The following is a 9,068-nucleotide window of genomic DNA, read 5'->3' on the forward strand; positions in this document are numbered from 1 at the left end:
CCCGTAGACTAACCTTTTGTCCCAGAAATTAAGTTATCGCGTTAAAAATGCCTTTGTACAACGACAACATGTGACTATCGACCTCCAAAATTTCATATTTGTATCTTTGATATTAAATTAAATATATCGACTTTATTAGGTGCAATACATTTACTAAAAATCTACCTGTGCGTTTCTTTTTTTGAAGAGTGTATATCCACAAAATAAAATGTAAAAGTAAAATGGAGCCCGGGTCAATCCTTAATTCCAGGGTTGAGGCAGTCTAGACTTGCAAAACCATTCTAGAATTGATTGGTCACAAATGCCAAGACTGTCTGATCGACCCACTTGGGTGCATTCACCAAATGACCCTATGTGTATAGTTTAGCAGCGTTTTGCGTTGCTATGTCAGTGTGGTATCATACCCCGGCGGCATGGATACGTGCTCACAACATCGACCCCCGGTTTATCTGCCTTATGCCTAAACACGGGTACCATTCGTTGTGAGATAGTTGACAGCGCTCGCAGTACTGCACCCAGTTACGCAGAGGTCGGAGAGGATTTGTCGTTGTTGAAACTAATCTGTTTGTTTGAATGCAAAAGACAACTTATTTCTGTGTCGAACCTGTACAAAAATAAACGGGGAAAATCTCTCGTAATCCGATCTAATGCATTCGGTTTGTAGGTGTGAACTGGCGCATTTGACTAGATTTCCGCACGGCATGCGCACCAAACACGACGTATTTGTCGGATTTTAAGGACGAGCTGTGCAAACACGCAGTGGGAATGGCTTACTTGATACATGATTAAGAAGGAACCAAGTTCATCACTATCGGCACGAAGTCGGGTGGTGTATTTTACTTTGGTGTATGCTGAGAAGTGAACGAGCAGGTGAATCTGGGATTCGAACCTTCGACCAAAAGATTCTGACTTGTACCAGCCCGGGATTATGCCGTTTTTGACAGTATAACACGGATAGCGACTAATACCGGTTTTATAGCTCTGGCCATGCCGATGCCCCTCTCAGATTCAGTATACTGACTGAGCCGACCAGTCCTTGTTAATGTCGTTCTCCAGACAGGGTAACAAAAAGTACCATCTTTTGGTTTGACGCAGCCGGGGATCGAACCCCCGACATTTTAATTTCTCCGGGTAGGGGTTCTATGCAAGAGACCATGGAAGCTGTCCTGTTGGATTTGAATAAACATGTTCACACCAAAAGTGTTTCAAGAACATTACACAGCAAAGTGAAAGTGACATAGCCTAAAAAAGTTATTTCTTATCATAAAAAGAACATATTCAACAGATAACTAGCATACTCAGCAGATTTTATCAACTAAGACGATTAAATAACGAAGTGAAGATTTTGTAAGACCACCATGTCTGTTACCTGACTATGTCGTTTCGAGTTCCGCCACATTAAGCTCAACGCAGATCAAAAACTCGTTTAATTGCCGGGACGTTTCCAAAGTCGAATGTAAATCAGTTTATCTTTGTGTGCGTGTGTGTTCAACATAGATTCACAGACTCCGAGCTGGCTCCCGTTACCCGCAAGTACAAATGCACATGGCGAGAAATCGCGTCACGTGATTCTGAACTACAGGACTCCTTACAGGGCCGAGTGAGTCTGTTCTGTACTTGATTTCACGTGTACGCTGCGATTAGGAGTTTACCCCCCGAAGGTGACCCATACATAACGCAGTTGATACAGAGGGTTCGCTGCCATTTAGTTCAAGTGAGATGACTCGGAGCCAATGTTGCCTGTTGCTGTACCAAATGAAATGGCAGCTTCCACATAGACTAACATTAAGTCTATGAAATCTTAAATTACACAATACCCTTCTCGACTCTAAAATTAAACCAATAATTTTCCCCGATGCTGATTTATAGATCTAGCTAGACTTGCTTTTGCATACAATCTTGATTGATTTTTCACAAAATAAATGTATTCCACAGTCATGGTGCAGGCCTAAGGCAGACACAATGCCCACATTCATGGTCTAGACTAGACTAACATCTAGTCTCTGGTATGAACATATTTTACAGACAAAAACAGATGTTAAATTATCTGAATAAAATAAATATGAGCCCAGAGACGCCCTTCATTTTTAAACCTGCAGTAATCTAGACTTGCTAACTATTAGAGACTTGCATGGGCTGTATTGGATATATTAGAAAAGACTATTGTGAGTCTTTGTTAAAGTATAGGCTAGTTTGTTTCACAGTCCCTGAGCCATATTATTTTTCTTTCTGACCAGCCCTTATCTTAAGCCACAACCCTGAATCAAGTCTAGATTTTCCGGCGGTTCAGGAAACTCCCATCACACTGGGGCTCCTTTTTATTTTAAATGGAGTTGTCTGTTTCTGCAAACATTACATATTTTCACTGACTAAGTGTACAGTCCAGTATGGGAGTGACAAGATTGATTTGTGGAACGAGGCCGAATTGCATTAAAACATAACTACCCCAAATCCCGAGCCATTGGTCATCAACGAAAGAAAAAACTGACCATTCCATTAGTTAAATGATTATTTGTTAAATACCATTGAAACGTTTCCAACTGGCACACGTGGGTTTCATGATCGACCTACAATCTTATAATCTTCCCACTGAATGAGAAACCGACACTGCTCCCATCCTGACTGGTCTCAGCTTTGTTTTCATTAAGATCACGACAATACGTAAATAAAAACGCCACACACTGTTATCTGATTTGCAACACTAACTGGGACGAGTAACACGTAGGGGTATTTATCCCCGCGGACCTGGCGCCAGTCTCAATGTGCACCTAGACGACCGCGCATTCCAACCAAAGACCCAGTATAAATGCTTACTTATTCCGTTATTGAGTAATCGCCCTTGTGTATTCGATTGTGTTATCATGTGCACCAACAATCACTACACGGCTCTTTCCGTACTCTGTTCCGGAATGACACGAGTTGTTCACGAATTATTGTTTTGAGTTACCGCCCTCATGTATTCGATTGTCCTGTGCTGTGCATCAACCGTCACTACTCGGCCCTTTCCGTACCCTGTCCCGGAATGACACGAGTTGGTTGAAATATCTTGAATTGCATTTATTAAGTATAATAGAAGGGAATCTCTTAATTTATTCAGATTGCTTCTAAACCTAAACCTGTCAAACTATATCAGATTAACATGAAACTTTTGTTTCAGTGTGTGTATGACAGACGTCAACTTTCGGTAGAAGATCAGACCAAACAAGCGAAATGTCCACAATAAGTGATAACAAACACGCATCCGCGCTCGCGCACACACAGAGACTCACACACACACACACACACACACACACACACACACACACACACACACACACACACACACACACACACACACACACACATACGGCGAAGAGCGGTATGATCCGTACACATCCTTTAATTTTAAACCGTGAAGATCCGGGGTAGAATAGGCCTTCAGCAACCCATGCTTACCGTAACTGGCGACTATGCTTGTCGTGAGTGGCGACCAACGGGATCGGCTGGCCAGGCTCGCTAACTTGGTTGATGCATGTCATCGTATCCCAATTGCGTATATCGATGCTCACGATGTTAATCACTGGATTGTCTGGTCCAAATGTGCGGCGTTAAACAACAAACAAATTATTTACTTTTGTACTTTAGCCTATTGACAGACAGGAGCCCAGTTTAGGTGGAGTCGCAACACGGAAGTACCGCGGAAGAGATGAAGCAGAGCTAGACACTCCCCACTTAGAAACAGGCCCGTGATCACTGACATTCCCACTTGATATTGTGTGTCACTTGTGTGAAGAAACGTATTAACGCCTACCTTCCAACCCTCATTCAGAATGACAGACGAGAGACAAGGCGTTGGAGCCATAGATGTGGACTTTAGAGGAAGTCATCGAGCGATACCCAAAGGCTGGAAGACCTAATTCAACACGTGACCCAAAAGCGTCAAAGTGGGATCCCTCTGTACAAGCGACACCGAATGTGCCGAGCGCAAGGCAGGGTGCCATCTTTTTAGTTTTTTGGGTGAGACGCGGTCGGGGATCGAACCCCTGACCTGCCGCTCTCTGGGCAGAAGCTCTACCACTAGCCCACTGAGGTGGTCCTTTTGAAAGCCTGAAGAGAGCATGTTTTGAAAGCATCTTAAAAAAAGTACACTGAAAATGTAATATACCTGTTATAAAAAAAAACATGTCCGTCCCATGTCTAACTCCAGTCGTGATATGTTCTTATGTCGAATAAGTGAGTGTTCAAAATATATTCACAAATCGTACTAATGTTGGGAATTGAACCCTGGTTTCGGCGCGACGTGCGAACACTATAACCACTAAGCCACCCAATCGCCCCTGAAACATTTTAACTCGCACATATTCACCCAAACCATAAAGATATAGACTTCCCCACTAGCTCGCTGATTTTGTTGATGCATGCCATCGTATCCAAATTGTGTGGATCGATGCTCATGATGTCAATCAGTGGATTGTCTGGACCAGACTCGATTATTTACAGACCGCCGTCATAAAGCTGGAATATTGCTGAGTGCGGCGTTAAACAACAAACAAACAAACAAAACAAAACGTGTTCCGCCTTCGACCGCACTGAAACCAGACAACCGGAATTGCGATAAAGCTGGTGTACCCAAATCACGCACCATTAACCAGTCCCGCGGAGAAATAGCCCGGCCGTCATGGTGACTTATCATTCCTAGTCTCAGACTCTCGGACCAGCTTCTCACACTGAACATGATCCGCATTATCTGTGCTGTTACATAAGACCAAAATCCGCGAGGGACACACGCCGGGAAGACGAGCTGGAATAATCGGCCTAATCTCCTGACAGATGTATACATACGCCATTAAGTGCAGAACTACAACGAGGCGTGATTCAGACGGAACCCAGTCAAAATCAGCAGGTGCTTCGTGCTATGAGTTTGGGAAACGTGTTCAAAGAGGGCTCCATTATGAATTATGCCGAACACTATTAACATTGACTGGGGTGGTTCCAAGATGGCTTTTTGTAGATTTATTAGTTGTTTTATCCTCATCGCAGGTGGTGAATTGACTGAAGCAATAAACGCTCAACTCTAACATTGGATGAATTGAAAACATCTTGGGTGAGGCGAGGTGATTATTGGACTACTATCGCGACCTTCACGTGTGTGTGTTTGTGTGTGTGTGTGTGTGTTTGTGTGTGTGTGTGTGTGTGTGTGTGTGTGTTACTGTTTTTACCCCATTTTGTGGACAGGTACATACGATGGGAGTGACAGGTTTAGGGGGCACGGGTGGCCCAGTCGTCTAAGGCCAAACTAAGGTTAAACCCAACTCACTCACTCACTCTTGTACCTTCGTTAATGATGTTGAAAAATAAAATCAATCTGAATCTATTACAGACATTTAAGACGTTGTTATGACGGTTATGACGGATATGTACAAAGGTTTTTATGTTTTAAATATCTAACATATTCACAGCGACAGAACCATTTCCCTAATTATAGGCAGGTGAGTATGGTTTTACGCCGCTTTTAGCAACATTCCAGCAATATCAAGGCGTGGGGCGCGTGAAAGGGCTTCACACAGTGTATTTGAATCTTCCAGATACAGATTTCATCTTTTCAGATTTTGTGACAATGTAGAAAAATGAGACTTGTGCCATCTATGTTTGGATCAAAGGGATTATCGATAATCAGTTCTTAGTGAAAGACCCTCCATCTCAAACATAAACCTGTTTATGTGATCACATAACTGATCAGTCACAGCACAGGAGTGGATCATAAACAAGCTATTTATAACAACACTGAACTGCTATCAAAAGAATTATTAATAAAAATATTGAATACAAATATGGAGAAACTCATGTTTCATTTTTCATAATGTCGTCAAAGTGGGGTTTATTTTGGACCCCTCCCCTTTAAAACTGCTTGATCAGCAAGTTGGAAAAATAGGTAAAACTTTTGAATTTAAAGTTGTGTACAAAGTACTTAGATACTGTACTTAGGGTGTGTGAGTGTATAGTTGAAGACGACCTATAGCATTATGACGACGGGGGACACCATGAAGTGGCTTCACCCACTGCTTCCATGTAGGAAGCGATGTAGTCGTCCGAATGCTCCCAAAACTCAATAACGTGACCGATCTTAAAAAAGGAGGAAATAAAATTATAGTTGGGTTGCACCCCTTACACAAACCTATTGAATATTTTAACAAAACGACAACTGACACGAAGAATGGGTTTCATGTACCCACATGTGGAATCGAACCCGGGTTTTCGGCGTGACGATCGAACACATTCACCTCAACACAATCTTAGTACATCCGTCTTAGGACGAAGACACTGTATACCATGACCAGTGTCCAGTGCCACAGCGATTGTACCCCCGATTCTGACCAAGAAGACAAGTTTTCCGTCTTTGAAACGCTATTTGAAACGCTATTCACGGATCACTTTGAAAGACTCCACAGTAGAGGGCGTTCCCAACACTCATATATTGTCATTTCTCTGATTAACGAGTCAGCGTGCCTTTAAACTGCATTCTCAGTTCCCTGGGGAGTACACTGACTACTGATGTAAAATATTTTCGCCTTTTCATATAACCGACGTTCTAATTTTTGACTTGAGTGTTTGTTGTGCAGAAAGAGGTCTTTGTCCTTACTCATAAACAAACAAACAAACAATTTGACGCTTAATCTACAAGTTGTGCTGCAGATTGTACAGCTGACGTAACATTCCAAGTCGCGAACAACCAAACATTGACCAATGGTGAATACGGCTGTATTGAATACCAGAATAGCCGCATTGACTGGGCGGGGAATAAAAGTCACGTAAAGTAGAAATCGTGAGAATCTGATGAACCAACAAATTCGTTTGATTTCTCCGACTTAATAATATTATAACAATATGTAATTTCTTTAAAATCTTGTCTGATGATCTATAGTTGTGTCAGTTTTACTTGTCTAATATGCACGTTCAGGATGGCCGGTGAATTCCTGGCTCAGAATCAGCTGAAACAACAATAGTGTGACGAATCTACACGGAAACGTTGCAATACAATACACCAGAAGGTGTTATCCACAAAGTTGGAAGTTTTCTTATGTATTCATCCATTCCCTCACCCTCCCACACTCAACATTCCATTTCTGGCTCTTACTGTCTACTTATTACTCTTGCTTTTCTCTCACTCTCTCTTGCCATCCTGACTCTCTCGTCTCTCTTTCTCTCCATCTCTGCATCACACTGGCCCTACACTGACATTTAGTCCCAGAAATATAGTTGTCTTATTTTAAAAAAATATCTACAAAATAAACAAAATAAAATCCGAATGGAACCAAGAACAATCCTTGATTTCAGAGCTGAGGCAATCTAGACTTGCCAAATCATTCTAGACTTGAGTTGGACCCCTTTTTTCAATTTATTGTCCAGGATTTTGGATTCTCTCTGTCTGTCTGTCTGTCTGTCTGTCTGTCTGTCTCTCTCTCTGTGTCCCTCCCTCTGTCCTCCCTCCGTCTCTCTCTCTCTCTCTCTCTCTCTCTCTCTCTCTCTCTCTCTCTCTCCACAACTCCCAAGCACAAATGTAAAGTCAAATAATTACAGAACCACGATTGCAACACCTCTAAAAACTAAACAAAATACGATATCCACTCAACGACTACCAAAACTGAAACTCACTTAAAACTTTAACAACTTACCTGCCTACAATGTCATATCCATCCACAGCGAGCTCCGAGCGTCCACGTACATTCCAGCATAACCACAAGGTATAGAGTCTCTCTCAGCCCTCTCAACAAGTATCCCCCTCTCACTAACGCTCAGTAAGTGTTCCGGGCAGCTGTTCCCCCGACTGTGTAACGTTCTCCTCCCTAGGGATGCTGGCAACGCTCTGACTCCCCTAACAACGCGCCCCCTCAATCTGCGAGTGTCTGTCGTGAGCGGGGATAACGTAGGTGATGCGCATCCCAGTATCGAAGTTCAACCGGTCACATCGAGTTGAAGTTTCCGTGGTGAACTTAACATTATGCTATTATTGATAGACATGAACTATACATATATACATTTAGTTCGCCTTTGACGAATTGAAAAATTGGCTAATCATGTAATACCACGGAGATATATATATATTTGAAGTCCGGCTGTATCAACCATATTATTAGAATGAGACGGACATTTTCTTCAATCTCACTGCGAATTCGGGCGATTCTTTATTTCCACTTCGTTAACTACAGACTTAAATATAGGTTTACTAAGAAGGTTTTTAAAATATTATTTAAATGATCTACAATACAAAATATCGGATACAACAGTACAAACAATGCTTCTACATTTCCTGAGAATTATTTAAAAATATAAAAAAGGAAAGGATTCCGCTGTTTGCGTACAATAACGAGAGATAGAATGGGTCTATATTTATCGTAAAGGAAGCCGAAGTGATTAATAACCTGTTCGTCTGGAGATGTCGAAAATAGCCTGATTAATAAGCTGTATGGCATGTTGGTTAATATTTACAATTCAGATACTCGTGTGTTTCTAACTTTCTTTATATTAAATCATGCATTTAATTAAAAGAATTCAACTTTGGTTGTGAATCATATGTTAAAAACTGAACATTTGCAAAAAAATATTTTTGGCAAAGTGTAAGGGATGAATCATTCAGACGGGAGACAACTGCTGTATAGAATGTTCAATATGTGCCTTTAGTGTGAGAGCAAATAGAGGTTCGCCTTTTCGTGTCTCACCCACTGTCTCTGTGACCTGCCGCTAGGGGGCGGGGTCAACATAACCTGCACGTGCGTGACCTACAACTGGTGATTGCTCCATCATAAATCAAAACGGGGTCTGATATTTTCCCAGGGTATTATCTTTGGCACCAAAAGAAACTGCACGTATGATTTTATATAGGCTAGTAGTATAAAATAAGCAGACACGCAAACGAACACACAAACGTGCATGCGCGTCATTTTAGATATGCACTAATCTTGAACGCGACGTCAAACCCCATTTCACTTAACCTCACATATATAGACACACCTACTACTACTATTACTACTACTACTACTACTACTACTACTACTACTACTGCTGCTGCTGCTGCTGCTACTACTACTACT

At 41.8% G+C, this 9,068-nt stretch overlaps 1 protein-coding gene across 1 annotated transcript in view; it reads right to left on the bottom strand.

Annotated features, from left to right (window-relative positions):
- LOC139461092 (LHFPL tetraspan subfamily member 2a protein-like) overlaps positions 1-7,863 on the bottom strand; it is a 47,093-nt gene extending 39,230 nt beyond the window's left edge. The window contains exon 1 of the mRNA XM_071242621.1: positions 7,653-7,863. The gene's annotated coding sequence lies outside the window, so the exon portion shown is untranslated. The remainder of the gene's footprint in view (positions 1-7,652) is intronic.
- Between the last annotated feature and the right edge of the window lie 1,205 nt (positions 7,864-9,068).

This window comes from Haliotis cracherodii, unplaced genomic scaffold, assembly GCF_022045235.1.
Source record: "Haliotis cracherodii isolate W230 unplaced genomic scaffold, xgHalCrac1.p SCAF_14, whole genome shotgun sequence".
Lineage (NCBI taxonomy): Eukaryota > Metazoa > Mollusca > Gastropoda > Lepetellida > Haliotidae > Haliotis > Haliotis cracherodii.